Source organism: Aplidium turbinatum, chromosome 9, assembly GCF_918807975.1.
Source record: "Aplidium turbinatum chromosome 9, kaAplTurb1.1, whole genome shotgun sequence".
NCBI lineage: Eukaryota > Metazoa > Chordata > Ascidiacea > Aplousobranchia > Polyclinidae > Aplidium > Aplidium turbinatum.
In genome coordinates, this window is record NC_137480.1 from 24,474,015 (window position 1) to 24,492,233 (window position 18,219).

Sequence of the window (18,219 nt, forward strand, 5' to 3'; positions counted from 1 at the left end):
GCATGTGATATGTAATGGCTCGTATAAATGCTGAGATTTGTTCAAAAACGTTTGTTTTATTTTGTATGAAAATTTAATTTTTCTGTTGTCCTTATTTTGGGGTCCATGTCGATGGCAACACTGGATATTGCAGTGGCGTCTATTCATATGTGTGCGTCGCACACCCATCAAACATGGTTGATCCATCAATTATCATGCAGTTAAACATGCAAGTAGGCTACTTGGTAGTCTATATAAATGGTGAAGGCAGGGTATACAAGCAGCCTAAGCAGGGCCCACAAGAGGGGGGGACAACCGGTGCATTGCACCGGGGCCGGTGAGTTCAAGGGGGCCCGACAAAATGTTTAAATTCACGCGTTAAAGTTGATTTCAACGATTTTGCATAAAATATTGTTTTTTATATTAGTTCCGTATTTCGATTGGGCCCCTTCTCGAGTATGCCCTTTTTTAAAACTACAGAATTTTCAATTTTTTGAGTTCAAGGGGCCCGACAAAATGTTTAAATTTGCGTGCTCAGGTCGATTTTGCATAAAATATTGTTTTTATGTTAGTTTCGTATTTCGATTGGGCCCCCCATGGGTAGCTTATAGATCCCCTTTTTCAAAACTACAAAATTTTCAATTTTTTGAGTTCAAAGGGCCCGACAAAATGTTTAAATTTGCGTGCTCAGGTCGATTTTGCATAAAATATTGTTTTTTATATTAACGGTAGTTTCATATTTCAATTGGGCCCCCCTCATGGGTAGGAGGGTCCCACGAATTACCCATAAGCCCCATAAGTACCCATAAGTACCCATAAGCACCATAAGTCGCGTCGAATTACCCATAAGTCGCGTCGAATTACCCATAAGCCCCATAAGTCTCGTCGAATTACCCATAAGCCCCATAAGTCGCGTCGAATTACCCATAAGCCCCATAAGTCGCGTCGAATTACCCATTAGCCCCATAAGTCGCGTCGAATTACCCATAGGCACCATAAGTAGCATTGAATTACCTAGAAGTAACGTCGAATTACCCATAAGCCTGTATAGTGTAGAGTGTAGTCTCTAGCCGTCTAGAAGCCTAGTAGTCGGCTGCATAGCCGAGTGGTGAGGAGCACTGGCTGGGCGTTCCAAAATATAGTTCGCCACCGGTCAAGAGCAGGACACTTGAAGGCATGCCTAAAGGTGGACACGAAGATTGGCTTCGTTGCCTTCCCGTTCGCTTATGTGTAATCTGCAGTTTGCTGCAGCAGATGGAGTGTTTTGTCCGATAAAACACTTTAACATTGGACAATTTTCCCTATGAACCAGGTGACTGCAGCAGAGCAATCGTTCTCGCACTCAGCTAGAGGCTTAATTCTTGCTTTGAACTTGATAATTAAAGAAAAAAAGAATAATGGCAAGGGTGGCAATCAAACCCATGTCACCAAATTCAATAGCCCTTTGGCTAAACCACTCCGCCACGCAAGCACTCGTGGAACTTAAGCTTAATTTGGTTTATATGGGTAATGTTTCGAGAACGCTCACAATATTATCAGTTTAGTTTGTTTTTATTTCTGACCATCACAACGAAAAAACAATATACGACAAACTTAGCAGAGGTCTATAAAAGGTAGAAGCGACAAAACGCGGACGTTATAACGTGCATGATACCAAAGCAGGACAATCAGTTTAAGTGACACGATCGCAAGTCGCAACAGCGACTTGCAGATTACATATACGCTGACATGAAGGCGTAAGTAATTCCACGTTGCTTATGGGTAATTCGACGCGACTTATGGGTAATTCGACGCGAGTCGAATTACCCATAAGCCCCATAAGTCGCGTCGAATTACCCATAAGCTCCATAAGTCGCGTCGAATTACCCATAAGCCCCATAAATCGCGTCGAATTACCCATAAGCCCCACAAGTCGCGTCGAATTACCCATAAGTCACGTCGAATTACCCATAAGCCCCACAAGTCGTGTCGAATTACCCATAAGCCCCACAAGTCGCGTCGAATTACCCATAAGTCAGGTCGAACAAGCCCATAACTCAGGTCGAATTACTCATAAGCCTACATAGCCGTCTGTAGTGGGCATAAGTCTGTTGAATTACCGGTACCAAAAGTCTGGCCGAATTAACCATAAGTTAGATTTAGAAAATCAGGGAATTTATTTTGGTGTGCAAAAACAGAAATGTTACCTGAGTCAAACTTCCGATAAGTTAACCTACTAGTTTGCACCTACACTCATAACCACCTTCTTATTCCAAAATACAAATGTTGTTGTTTACGGTATAATTTCCTGTACGGTATGATTTCCTGGTTTTTGTAATAATAGAATGATGCTAAACGTCATTTTTCTATTTCATACTCACTCAAACTATGAACAGTTGAAAACTATTATTCGGAATGACGTAGCCTAATGAAGCAAAATTACCTGCTTTCCAATAAAATTATTTCAACATATGCATGAACTCTAGGCTGCTCATGGCCCTTTACCTTTTCTATAACGTGTGTTGTAGGCTATAGGAGGAGCTACCCGCTCATATCAGGGCGGTCCGGCAAGACAACAACATCCCTGAGCACTGTAGTACCAAGGGGTGATCCGGGCAAGGAACCTTCGTTCGCGCATCGACAGTGCAAGTTCTATTCAAAAAACGCAAATAGCCTACAGCCAGAAATGGTAGTAGGCTAATAAAAGAAGTAAGCCTACAAACGACTGGCAAATCAATAACAACGAGAACGACACGGCAGTCCTCAACAAAACAAACATAACAACCGGTAATATTAATGTCATAGTTTTATTTACTGTCGCTCTACAACAGCTAAGGTCTTTCAGAGCCAGCATTCATTTTGGTTTTATAACAGATTTACGATCTCATTACGGTACATTATTAGCCTACTCGATTTTTTTCTAACTGCGCTATGCAAGAAAGAACACAAACGGTACCGTTTATAAAGTGTTCCGTTGACCCGACCTGGAATCGATCTCACGTCTACCAGCATCAGAGCCGAAGGCATAACCACTCGGCCATTGAGCTGGTGCAAAAAAAATGATACGATCGTCTTCAACGGAACCAACATAACAATAAAAAAAATCGTCTAGACAGAAGCAGCCACTGAACGGAAAGGGCATGACGTTGAAAGCCTCCAGTTCTTTCAACTGGAAAGCAGCCTAGATAGCAAACCAGTCGTTTGTTTATATTTATTTGACTTGATTTGCTTATTTGACTCGATTTGCGACTGATTTGCTGTCTAGGCTACAAGCCCGTGTGCGGATTAAGGAATCCGAGTAACACAAGCGCAAAACATTGGCTAAAATAAAGCAGAACAACGCAAATGCGAATCCTACACATCAATTACATCTTAACATCCTTGAAAGTTCTTCGAAAAAAAAATTCTGCAGCAATTGCACACAGTTTTGTAACAGCGTAGTGGCAAAACGAGACAGGAAATGAACGAAAGACCTTGAGGTTTCTGTTACTCTTCAAACTTCTATCACATTCATGAATGTCCGCTAGAGGTCACAAATCGATAAACATGCGGCATTCCATGCAATTTTTTGATAATGCAGTTGACAGCAATAAAAAGCAAATGTGAAGCTCCCCATAAACAAAAAAAAATCAGGTAAGTTTGGCAAAATACTGTATAGTCAATGAAATCATGTTTTGCTGTGTTTTGCACCCATTACGACAACAAAGCGGTAGCCTACTCTGCGATAACAGATGCAACACAACAGGCGACTGGAAGCAGCGAAGGGACATTTAGTAATCGAGTCAGCTGCTCTTATTATTTTAGCATGTCAGCAAGTGTCCTGCAGAGACACAGCCACGTGCTTGAGAGCGGTGTCGAACCGACGTGACAACCATTCGAGCGTCGCACAGGCGTTCTGGTCACTCGGCTACGCACCCAACTATAAACAAGATGAAAAAATAAATGCAGAAAAATGAACAAGCCTGAAATAGCCTATTTAATGAACGTTTTTGTTGTGAGCATTTGTAAAGAGCAATCAACGAGACAATCAACATAGCCTACTACCTGGTGAGAGCACCGAAAACAATATGACAGTACAGTAACTTATATGTTGTAGCATATGACTACAAACAAGATAACAAAATAAATGCAGAAAAATAAACAAGGTAATGAACGTTTTTGTTGTGAGCATTTCTACAGAGCAATCAGCATAGCCTACTGTACCTGGTGAGAGCACCCAAAAGCAGTATATGTTGTAAAAACAATTGTAACTATAATTGAGTGGCAGCAACAAAATCACCGTGTTTTTTCGCTTCTAGAACGTTTTTTCTGTCCTGGCTTTTTTGCAATTGTTTTAACTTTGGGAACAGAAAAATTTACGTTTGTGGCCACGATCTTATTTGTTATCATACATTTCTTTCTACTGATGAATTGTACAAACTTTTCGGATTTTTCTTCATCGGATAAATTACACCAGACATGTTTTGGAATCAAATATTTTTTTAAATGAGTTTTTAAAATGTAATTTCCTTCGCCGAATATGGCGCGCCTCAAGTCTAACATTTGCAAACGGGTGACATTGCTGAGCTTTTCCACCAAATCAGGTAATTTTTGAGCTTTCCAGTTTGTCGTCAGCTTCAAAATGTTATTTAACGATTCGCAATTGTTATTGGTCCAAAGGCTTTCAACTTTCCCTAATTGTGAAGGTTTACAAACATAATCATACAACAAATTATTTAAACGTTTTTCAAAATAACATTTAAACGATGGATACTTGTCAAAACAACTATATAATTCTATTACATTCTTTTCGTATTGATATGCGTCTGCACTAAACGTCAGACCATTTCGTCCAAAAATTTTTTCAACAATTACTTTTTTTTCTTGCATACAACAGCCTACTTTGTCTGTCAAAAAACGAATGACATTTTCCTTTAAATGCTTACAACATAAAACATGTGTGGCTGATGGAAAGGACAATTTTATGGATTTCAGCAAGCTTTGTTCTTGGTCACTTCCAATGCGCAATTCGAAATTTAACCCTTCAACAGAGTCGGCAAGCTTCGATTTTAAATGAGCGAAAAAAGAGTTATACGTAACAAATTCCCCGTCCCAATGTAAAAACATTGGTCCAAGAAATATAGGACTCTTGTCTGACTCTCTGTGGTCAACAGAACAATGTTTGACACAACTATTGTTACATAACATGCACCCAAATTAAACGTCCTGTCTACCCCTAAAATATTTCCTGAATGGCGTAAGTTTTTTTCCATGTCAATTATTTGTTCATTCGAATATAAAATAATGCAAGGTGGTTTACTTTTTTTATGGATAATTTCTTGTACATGCGAATTTGTATTTAACATTGATAAAACTTCCAAGATTTCGTCGGCTATATTATTTCTATTGCAAGGGTGCTTTTTCTTGTTATCACAGTATTTTTTGTCTCTAACTTGTTTAAAATGTTTGGGTCCATTTGTTGGGTCCTTTTCCACCATTTCTTGATACGCTTCACGCGGAGTTTTAGACAAAACGGTACGGGATATTTTTTCCATCACTGTGGGATCGGTTCTTGTGTATGGAGCTGCTTTTTTGCTATTTCCGTGTGAAGTTGGAGTGAATTTTTTTAAGACACCAGAATATTCCACCACAGCTACCGCTTTCATTCCTGGTCCAGATGCCACGCTGACTCTTTTCTTGAAGCAAGGTTGCCGTTTTAAAGTTGTATAATACCTATGCAGCTTGAGAACTTCTTTTTTTGAAGGTTGAGGGAAAAGAGGAATGTATTCAATTTTACCTTCTGCTTTTTTAGCGGAACAAAACACACTGTTTTTTAAATAAATCACTTTTATATTATTACTATCATTTTTTAAGACATGTGTGTTGGAAGTAGTTCCCTTTCTACCGTCCCAAACACCACAATCATCGGGAAAGTCATGCCTTCTCTCACCAGCTTTGTCGACATTGCGCTGATTATTGACAGTAAAAAATACGTTAGTTTTCGGGCCTCTAGGAACGTTGTCTAACAAGCCAGCGTTGTCTTTAGAAAGTTCCTTCAAAAGTTGCTGGAGTGATAAAAATTTACCACTTATTGGAAGAGAATTTTCGCCCATTCGAGAACTCCCTTCTAATTGTTGTTCATCATTTTTTTGAGTAAAGGAACTTTCCATCATTTCCTGCAAAGTAAACAATACATTATGATATTAGGCTTATTGCAAGCTTTTAAAGTTTGGAACTAGGTTGACCTATTTAAAAGCGGTTTCAATAAACGCACATCTTCATCATCATAGCCTACCGGTAGCCTATGCAGTCTATAGGCTACTTATATTTCTTTTAATTCTGTCGATCAGAGTTACTAGATAAAATACATGTTAAATTGAAGCTATGCTCGAAATGTTCAAACATGAATGGTTATTTACTTCACAGTGTAGATTCTAACGATCTGTTTAAGCCTGATGCCACAACTAACTCGTAACATCAGGCTTAAACAGATCGTTAGAATCTACACTGTGAAGTATAAGCAACGATCATGCTGCTAAAAGAGAAACTCAATCAATTGCATGAATGGTTATGTTTACCATGAATTGCTGGAACTCTGGCCATTCGTTTTCCATTGCGTAGGTGTAGTTGTGAGACTTTTCATTTAGTAACTTTGATTTTGGTGATACAGTTTGCGTTTGGATAAAAGTATTCTGCATTTAAGAGAGGCAAATTAATCCCAATCCATTAAACGGTTTAATATAAAATCCTGAGCTTATAAATTAAGGCAGAAAAAAAATATTAACTGTTATTAGGCCTATCACTACGCTTTTTATTGAAATTTACTAAAAAGTAAAAGCATAGGCTACAATCCCGGTTGCACAGCGAAAGTGGAGATTAAATAAAGGGGGAGATACATACCTTGATTGGTGTTAGCTCTGGTAGCTCATCGTTGTTTTTGCAGGTAGGAGAGGTTTCATGGCCGAAGTTCGGCTTGGGTGAAGGAGTCTTCACACGGTACACACCCGTCTGGATTTGTAAAGTAATAAACATCGATTAGTCGCTTGAACGAAATGTATAAAGACTACATCTATCATAAGACTATTGGGGAGGTAAATATACTAATGTTTCAACTAACACCCGATATTCCGACAACTCCGGTCTCCCTTAGCTACTCTCTGTATAAATTACTAGCCTATTAGGCCTATCCTTAGTTTTAACAAGCATCGTTTTAGCTTCGGAAATTTGTTCATTCTTTTCTTGGTAGCAGTAGCAAGAACTATGGTGTTTGAGACGTTTTTGTTTGGATGAAAATGTTCTTGAGGTGATGAAAGTTAAAAAAATTTACGAACCAATTGCAAGTGAGACATAGATTAAAAGAGTAAATTAATACATCAGCATAACATCAAGTCGTCTTCGATTCTTTCTATAATCTACACCTAAAAGTGTAAAATTAATGAAAAGTTTAATCCTCAGCCCCACGGTATAAGCCTTGTGCAGTTAAATTTGCAAAATTTGTACCTGAATACGTTTTAGCAGTTTATCTTCCTTTTCGTAGCTGAAAAGTTTTTCACTTGGAATCTCTGGGTTTGGTGACACACCTTGCGTTTGGAGTAAAGTCTTCTGCATTTAAGTGAAAGCAATGGATTAAAATTCATTGAAAAGGTGAACATAAAAATATATCTTGATGTAATGAATTAATGTACAAAAGAACGATAGAGTTGAAATAGTAGCCTACTCCATGATGGTTGGCCTGCCAGCCAAACAAAAAAGACTGCCATGGTCAGTGGTCACCCGGATAACAATGATCTTACTTGCTGGCTAGGCCTACCCTACATGTTTATAAATGAAGCACACAGCTGTGCTTTAATAAATTAACACGTTTATGCTAGTGGCTCGGACCTCTCATTAGTACCGGATCCACATTATCTTCAAAATGGCCTGATATAAACTATAAACCACAAGGAGAATCAACAAACAAGACTTGCACCTTCATCGATTTTATTTCTGGTAGCTCATCGTCCGACGAAAATGTATAATTGGGAGGATCATCAAGGAGGAACTCTGGTTCAGGTGATGCAGCTTTGGTCTCGAAGAGAGTCTCCTTTATTTATGAAAACAAATGAAATGACTTAGTTGTCAAACAATACATTTGCAAAGGACAATTCCTTAATCTACAACGAAAACTTCAATTGTTTGTTGCTTACTTCAAATCGTTCATCCTCTTGAGATGCATCGTCCATTCCGTAAATGTGGGACTGTGCGTCGGCAAAGTCTAGTGCTGGTGACGCAGATTCTGTTTGTGGTGAGTTCGTCTGCATTTATGACTCGATAATAAGTAACAAAATGCTGAACATCAGCCATATGCGCAATAAAGTCAAAGTAATAGATTAAAATTTATTGAAAAAGTAAACATAAAAATATATCTTGATGTAATGAATTAATGTACAAAAGAACAATAAAGTTGAAATAGTACCCCATGAAGGTAGGCCTGCCAGCCAAAGAAAAAAGACTGTCATGGCCACCCGGATAACAATGATTTTGCTTGCTGGCTAGGCCTACCCTACATGTTTATAAATGAAGCACACAGCTGTGCTTTAATAAATTAACACGTTTATGCTGGTGGCTCGGACCTCTCATTAGTACCGGATCCACATTATCTTCAAAATGGCCTGATACAAAACTATAAACCACAAGGAGAATCAACAAAAAAGACTTGCACCTTCATCAATTTTATTTCTGGTAGCTCATCGTCCGACGAAAATGTGTAATTGGGAGGATCATCAAGGAGGAACTCTGGTTCAGGTGATGCAGCTTTGGTCTCGAAGAGAGTCTCCTTCATTTATGAAAACAAATGAAATGACTTAGTTGTCAAACAATACATTTGCAAAGGACAATTCCTTAATCTACAACGAAAACTTCAATTGTTTGTTGCTTACTTCAAATCGTTCATCCTCTTGAGATGCAACGTTCATTCCGTAAATGTTGGACTGTGCGTCGGCAAAGTCTAGTGCTAGTGACGCAGATTCTGTTTGTGGTGAGTTCGTCTGCATTTATAACGCGATGATAAGTAACAAAATGCTAAACATCAGCCATATGCGAAATGAGCATACGAAGCGGAGTTAAGCAACCAAGATTGAATATATTATTACGTTTTTTTTACATTTACGGAAACAAAAACCACATTGCAAACAAATTTCATATCGAACGATTTCGACATCAGATAATGTTCTCTTCAAGTATAACAATTATACAGTAATTTTATCTACATAGTGGATAAAAATTAAATTTATCAAATGAAGAAAACAGCATAGTGCTTGTAAGTAGCTCAACACTCAACAGTAGGCCTATACAGGAGAATTCAAAGGTAAAGTTAAAGCACCATTCAGTGCACAAGCCTCATTTGCTATTTATTTCTACATGGACCGCAAGCTAACAGGAATTACCTCGTTGGCATGTATTGCTTTTACTGTGTGGTGGTCGGTAACAAAAGCAGAATGGACTAAACAAAGAGTTACAATGAGCACATCATAGAAAGGTTTGCAAAGTACGTATTTACCATCGATTGAGCTAAAAGTAATGCAAGTGGAAAGAAAGCAAATTGTGATTACTTTACCATGAGACGTTTTAGCTCTGGCAGATCATCCATTTCGTAGTTGGAAAGGTCTTTAACAAGAAATTTTGGTTTTGACGACACATCGTGGATGTGGAACAAACTTTTCTATATCAATAAAGCAAAAATTACTACGCTGTGTCAAATAATATATAGACTAACGGTGAGCAAACTGTGGGACATGTTTTATGGCTTTTCTATGAAGACTACGCTGTGACTACAAGTTTGAAACGTTTTTGAGTATTTTTAAACCCTAGCAACGTTTTTGTATGTGCAACCAACTAACAAACTATTAAGGTATTGGTGAAGATAGACTCTCAGGTCTCGCTATGATGCAAATAAACAGAACAGCAATCCCAAGTGAACAAGTACCGTGTGGTATTTTGCATGAAAGGTATTTATTCACATTGGCAAATTAAAGCCCACCATTGTACCCATCACTATAAGCCCTTAACGCCTATTTACTACTCATTTAGGCTCAAAGTACTTTCAGAATGCACAATTTCAACGTATTTTCTTCAAAAGTTTCGGGAGGAGGTCTCCAGACCCCCTATGGGGTGTCTCTTTGGGGCACGCCACCGGGTCACTTACATTTGAAATAATTGTCACTTGGCCTCCCACGCCGACATTTTGTGCTGGCTAGTGGCTACGCTTCTATATCACCCCATATGTCCGTCCCGTTAGCTCAATGGTTAAGCGCCCGGCTCAAGATCACGCAGCGCTGGTTCGACTCTCGGGGTGTGCGCTTGAGCAACGCATTTTCAGGACTGCTCTCCATTCAGCGGCACTTAGTGAATGGAATAATTCCCCGGCAACAACACTTCAACCATCGGAAAACTTCACTGAGCCAATCTCGGTAACCGGCCCTGCGTCAAGAGTCTCAAGGCTTTGTCAGTCCGAGGATACAGATTCAAAACCAAAATCAAAGCAATATCTATAGTACAGCAGAAGGCTACCTTGATTCGCTTCCGCTGTGGTGATTCATTTTCAATTTCGTGGGCGGGTGATTCTTTAAGATGGAACCCTGATGTTGACGACGCAGCCTTGTTCTCGAGGAAAGTTTCCTTCATTTATGAAAACAACTAAAGTTAGCCTATTTTACTTGTAAGGAGATATTAGGCCTACTACATATTTGCAACGTTGCATGAGTTCATCAAGTAAACTTCCACTTTTTACCTTGATTTGTTCATTGTTTGGAAATTCATCGTCCATTTCGTAGATGGCAGGCTCCTCTTCGTCGACAAAGTATGGTTCTGGTGACGCAGGTTCAGTTTGGGGCGAGGTGCTCATCTGCAATCATTACGTAATGAAACAAGAAGATTGTTATGATATCGTTTGTGAGCAGAGGTTTTGCATAGCTTATAAGCAAAATCCTTCAAAGACTGCTCAAGTTAGAAGTAGCCTACGCATCAATACAAAAGGAGGTAGCTGCTGCTTTCTTGGGAAAACTTGCCTGTTCTGCGGCAGGCAAAGAACACCACTTCAATCTCATTCTCAAGATGAAACACTATATTGGGCAATTAATTATGCCTACACTCTGAAATTGCACGACAACGGAACGCTAATTTACGAGCTTGGCAGTTGGTTGATTAACATTTTATTCATTACCTTTGAACTTGTATCTGCTTCCAACAATATGATGTTTTTTTTATCAGACACCGGAAGAAGAGGAACAAAATGATTTGGGGTCCAAAATCCAAATGCTGTTGGTCGACTCATACTTGTCCACATAATGTTGATGGGTTGGTACAAACACTTGTTTCGGCTGCGAAATATGGTATCCAATATTTTGTGGCATTTGTCCAGAAGGCCGTTAACAGGAGGGTAAGTGGAAGTTATGTCTCGGCGTAGAACAGATGCAGCAGCTTGGATAGTTATTGCTGACGAAAAAGACCCGTCTTTAGCACACTCTAAACACACCTCTGTGTAATCCGGTGACACCAGACAGAGGTCTGTATTTGTTGACATGTCTCCGTACTGTCGCCATGCCAACAACTCAACAGTCGTGAAAACTCGCAGTTGAGATGCCCTGGTTTCATCTCCATAAATTGCCGAAGAAATGGCGTTGAATAAACAATTTCCATTTGGAGTAGAAATGCCTGGCCTATGTGAGCGAACGCCTCCAGCACCTCGGAGAACTTCCATCGCTACTTCATCGGTCGGTATAGTTTCCGCAAATGAAACGGCTGGTGGTACTTCCAATTTTACTTTTCGCAAGAGGATTTTTTCCAACTTTACTGCAGTCTTAAGACCTTCAATTCCCAAACCAGCAGCATTGCTTAAACGCAATAACGCTTTATCAAAGTCGAAGCTATCAGCGGATGTACAGCAAGCAGCGCAGACAAAGTCTTCTTTGATGCTGCCTAGGACAGTCACCTGCTCTTTTGTCAACCCCTCACATTTGGCATGAAACCACAAGTTGCAAACTCCGCACAATACCGAACAATCGGTTGACTTGCATTGCTGACTGCAAGCACCGCAAGGGTAACGAGGAGCTCGAGACTTCGGCATTTTATGTTTCTGAGATTGCAAGGTAACCTATGATAACTACAAGATTTTTTTAGGAAGCTCAATGCTCTTAAAGATTTGGATCAGGACACAACCACGCTCACACAACTAAATAGAAATAAAATGTAATTAACATATGCTCCAGAAAAAGCGTAACGTAAACTTCCTTAAATTGCGATCAAGTGTTCGGCTACCTCTATAGCTTATTTGCTTGAACCCGTCCATCGAGATCGAACCGTCGATCGTCAAGTTTCAACTGGTCGGTCGCGTCGGATTTTGTGTTGGTTTGACAAGATACCTAAAGCTCGTTTTTCAATCAATATTCCTGAGAGTCTGAGACTGAGAGAAAAATGTTCGATCAACTGAAATAACTTAGCTTACTTGGTGGGATAAATCCGTTCATGGCTTTAGCAGAGTATAGTTATAAAAATAGCTTATAAAAATATTTATGGTTGTCATAAACGCCTGTTGAAGCACATTACGATCTAACAAGTATGAACATCTAAGTGTAAAAATCGAAGTGGTAGGCTAAAATACAAGTGTCTTGGCAAAGAAGTAGGCTAAGCTGTAACTTTCTACTTTGATTTAACTTAAATTAACCTTTCTTAAATTACCGTACGATTAAGATGTTATTTTAATAAACGTTACTTCCATCTATTAATCTATCTACTGTATAACAGTAATGCTAAGAAATGTTCGCGTATGGGCTAAACTGTGCTGATTCGACACAGATGATGTGCTATATAAAGGCACAGTGAAAAAAAGGGCTATTTCTGATGCTAAAAATTAAAACGTTGCAGTTGCGCAAGAAAGTCGTTCGCTAACGTTGTTGCTAAGTCTTTTGCAATGCAACACATCTAACACAAAAAAGTTCATTCACTAGCAAGCAAAATCCAATTAGCATTGGATCAACGTCAAACTGCGTTCTGCAAATGTATAGTTGACTGTTGGTCAACTATAACTTTGGGGTGTGCAAACCGTGCGATCGCACAGGGCCCGCAAATTATGGGGCCCGCAATTCACTCAGAAAATGCAGTAGGTAATTTCTGTCATTTTCAATGGAAAAAATTCAATTCGATTCACAAGCAAGTACCAGTATCCTTTTGTTTTACCGGTATCCTTAGTCATTTACGGCTTTAGGGTGAGGCAAGTGCCAAGATTGTCGCGTCGGGCCACCTTTTCAAGCTTACATGCTTTTAGGCCACTCACAACATTTTACCATGTGCCAAATAGTTCACATTGCACTGTGATAACAGAATTTCGTTTTGTGGCAATTGCATTTAAATAGAATACATGTTACTTTCAATACAAAACCATCGCTATTATGCCATATATATGTAGTTTTAAACATTAAACTGTCATTATTATGCCCTATATTAGGGGTTCCCAACCTTTTTACGATCTCGTACCACTTGGACGCTCTGTAGGCTACTGCCAAGTGTACCACTTGTTACAGAACAACTAATTAACTGATTTTATGGAATCATATTTTATTCAGAATAGTAACATTGGCTTACTAAAATAACACTAAAGCACCACAACTAAATTTAATGAGATTTTTGTTTAGGCTTCCTGTCCACCAATTGGTCGATGTGCAGTGTAAATTTGCTAACAGCCCATCGAAAGTTATTTCCGGGCGCACTTGGTCGGTTTCAATTTTTTGACTTGATGTTCATCATTACTGAAAATCCCTGCTCACATTCCTACGTGGAAGGGAAATCAGTAGGCCTAGCTGTGGAAACAAGTTTAGAAGCATTGGTGCCAGTCTATGACTAAAGGACGCACAAACTCCTTTTCAGTCTAAAAACTGTCAGAATCTAAGATGTTTAATGGACTTGTTTTTTCCGGACATTGCAGACAACAGGAGAAGTGTAATTATTTTTGTGTGATCCAAAGACCACTAAATTCGACAAAGAAAAGTTTCCAATTCACTTTCATATCTTTATATTCACAAAAGTGATGTTACAATACACCACCAACTACCTTTTAAAACGGGATATGCAGTGCACAACTGCACATGCCTCCACCAACATACCGAAATGAAGTCTCAATGAAAACATGAACGAAGTGAAAGTCAGCGTGAAGTTTTCAAAGTAGGATTGCAACCGTCATGCTTTATGTGATCGTTGGAAAGCCTGCTATCCTGATGAATCTTTTTAAAAAACCGAAAGCCAGCAATTCAATGTTACACTGAGGCTATTTCAATTTTTCTTAAATGTATCTTTTAACCTGTGCATTATCCCTGTTAGCTAATTGGTTTAGTCACCGAGTTTGTTAGTAGGCTACACGAAGAATCTTCGTGACCAATGTACTCTGGTTCGGCTCTCTGGGTGTGTGCTTGAGCAACACATTTTATAACTGCTCCCATTCAGTGGCACTGAGTGGCTAGATGTATTCACCCAGGCCCGGATTTAGGGGGGGGGGGGGTAGAGGGGACAGGTGCCCAGGGCCCCCCGACTTTTTCATCAACAATAATACTTCGACAATCGGAAACTTTACTCTGCAAACTCGATGACCTTCAGTGGTTCAAAGCCCTTACAAGTAGGCTATGCGAAACTGTCAGGAACAATTTTATTAGAGGCTACAGCCAAACCAACCAACCGCATACGTTGCCGTATTTGAAATGTACTAGATTTATAAAATTAGATAAACTCAACACTTTTGGACACTGATTTGACGTGATAGTTTTTTTCGCCAGATGTTATTCATTGCCAAGGTTTGATTGGCATTCAGATGCAAGTACACCAAACGGGTTTCTTTGTGATATTCTTTTAGTTTCATTTCTCACCGCCTGTCTTCAAGCAAATTTTCGTTTGGCGTTCGCGGAATGAGGATACTGATAGTTTATTGCACATTTGTTGAAAACAAGCTTTGGCTTGTCGCGTCACATCACTGCCTCTCTCGAATAACAGAAATCATTATTTGTTTCTTGACAGAAATGCCACGATTGTGACTAAAGCCAAAAAACCGCTTGGTCAACCGCTGAAGACATTGAATCAGTGCAAACGAGCTTGTTTTGTAGCACGGAAACCAAGAAAAGTAGGCAATTCTTTTTAATCAAGATAGATATGTTTGAGCCTCTACATGACGTACAGAACAGTGTCTCAATAATAAAGTTTGAAAGTTCACCACAAACTAAAAAATGCAACATAAAGTGCAACATGCTGTGGCAACTTCCACAAGCCAGATAAATCTTCATTTATGGTGCCACAAAAACTAGAATTAATTTTAGCGTCGGCTTGGGCCTACTTGTTGTTTGGACAAAGAAAATTTTGAAATGTCTTTGCTGTAGCATATTTTCAACATAACAAGACGTGAAAGCAACTACATATCACCAAAAGCGGCTATGGGGCAATGAAGGATTGATAAAGTGATAAATGTTTTAGCTGACAAAACAATCTTCTTCTGGTGGAAAACGAAAACTTCTAATTTATTTCGAATCTATCAAACAAAGAATAAGACTACACAACCATTTCATACAGAAACACGATGAAATACTTCGTCGTCAGAGCTGTTGTTTTGGGAAACTCAAAACGACCGCCTGCCTCAATCACAGCATGAATGCATGATTGATACCTGATGGTAATTTTACCAGTTTTACAAGTAATCCGACTTCGACGGAAGTATGGTGCTTATGGCTGATTCGACGTGCGTCGAATTACCCATAAGCAACGTCGAATTACCCATAAGCTTGCATAGCCGACTTGTAGCCAAGTAGTCGGCTGCATTTTCACGATGGATTGAAACTTTAAAGGAATTCAATTTCACGATGAGGAAAGTAGCCAAGTTCGGTTTAAGACACATTATGCAACGCATGATACAAATTCGTCACTTGCATTTTTGCTGAAAAATGTTTTTTTGGGGCCCACTTTTAGTATTGTTTCCCGACCAGTCATGATTTCTCTCGGAGGACGGAGGCCCTGCTGTGTGGTAGCCTGCAATAAAGATTTTGCATGTTTTTGTGGGCAAAAGCAAACAAAAAATAGCAATTATTTCCCAAGAACAAAAAAAATTTCGTTTTTTGGTAGGCTACAGTTGTGTAATTAAAAAAAAAAGAATAATTGCAAGGGATGGGAAATTAGAGATGTAAATGCAAAAAAAACGAACCGTTTTTTTTTAAAAAAAACGTGTTTTTTTTCAAAAAAAAATTGAGCCAAAAAAAACACTCGTTTTTTGTTTTTTTTTGTTTTTTTTGTTTTTTTTCATATTTTTCTGGAAAAGTTGCAAATTTTTTGCAATTTGCAGCTTAGTTTCATTATAGTGCTCTTGAAAAACATTAAATTACTAAAAATGGTTTTATTGGTGTGCTGAAATGCCTAAGTGTCTGTGTTTGGCACACGGCATATGTTTTTGCATAGTCCTATGTTGTTTCGCATTCTCAGGCATGTTTGTTGCAGCAGACCTGACAAACATTGAATTAATGCAATTTGATACATGACATAATGTAGATGAGTTAATTTATTTTTCCTTTTATGGAAGTTAGCCTATGATGTTAGTATACTGTGGTACAGGTTATTCTTGTACACACTCAATGGGTTGACGAAATTTTGGCAAAAACAAGATGGCAGTATTCAGAACACACATTGCCTTGTTTGTGGTAATTTACTAATGCAAGCTATTGCCAATAGCTTGTTTAAACATGTTTTGTAACTGATAGCTTACCAACGATGTATATGCTTTATAAATGTTGAAACAGAAGTATTCTTTTCGTGTGTTGTAAGATCTTGGACACTTCGTCATTGATGCTTTTTGCAGATTATTTGTGACATATAGTGCAAGAGATCTTATCACTGATATTTTTAGCTGTCATAAGTTAGTGCATTTGTCAGAAAAGGTTTAGCTTAATGTTCCTTTCAAATGCCCACCACCCATGTTGACTATTGCTAGTAACTACCAACCCTGAATGAAGAAATTTTCCCTTTAAAATGGAGTTTTTCCAGCACTGCTCAGTGTTCACATAGTGAATAAATGCTTTATAATACTTTTCCTAACAAGTATGAAGTTTTACCCATATTCCGGCAATGCAGGATAAAGATACAAAACAAACATCAAAGATGAAAAGTTATTTTATTTGAGAACTAGGCCTACTGCTTTTTTAGATAAAAAGAAATTGACCTCTTGTCGTTACCGTTACCCACCAATAAAACCATAATGCAAAACTTTAATTTTTTTTATTAGGTAGAGGAAAGATTGACGAAAAGTTTGGCAAAAACATAATCGTGCTAAAGTCTCAAAGTCCTGCAAACTAGTTTAAATTGGATGGATTAAGTGCAACCATACTTCTTTTAAACATGTCTATGACAGCACAATGATGTGATTAAGGGAAAAAAAGATGACTATGACATCATAAAGGAGTGTTGAACCTCTTCAGGGAAAATAAAAAACATCAAAATGTTTCCATCCCTCACTACATTTAAATGTGATTTGGGCTAAAAGTTGGGACTTTAGCACTACACTGCTTTTGCAAAACTTGTCATCAATCTTTCCTTTACCCAATTATTTTCTTTTTTTAATTTACGCATGCTTATTGGTGCGTAACGACAAGAGGTTAATTTCTTTTTATCTCAAAAAGTAGTAGCCAAAACTTGTTTTAATGTTCATAAACAGATAGCCTACCCCAAAAAACATGGGGGTAGAGCTAAATATTATTTAAATATGTTGAGCGGTTCTTGAGATATTGCCGTTTTTTTATTGCTCCTTATCTATAAAGCCACCTAGTGGCTAAGGTCATTTCACTTATAACTCGAGAACCGCTTGTGTGATTTTCATCAAGTTTGCACCAAATGCACACCAACTGGAACAATCTCTTGACGTTGTACTGGAAAGGGTGTGGTGTGCTGGTGAAAAGTGTCTTTGTGAAGTGGACAAACAGGACACTGACCACCTGCTCATAACGTGACATGCCCATTAACCAAAATCCCAGTTGGCTTCGAAACTGTACACGAGTGTGGTACTGCATTTAACAACTGCCTGGACCAAAGACAATACTTAAGATGTGCCAACCATAAGACACTGTGTTACTATTACTATTTGAGACGATGAGAAATCTTTATGGCTCGTGTGTTGAGACTTGAGAGACATATTGTCTGATTTGAAATAAGTTATACGAGTTATGAGACTATTTTTTTGTTGAAAGAGACGCTATTGCAATGAGTTTACCCTAATTGCTGCATATTGTGACA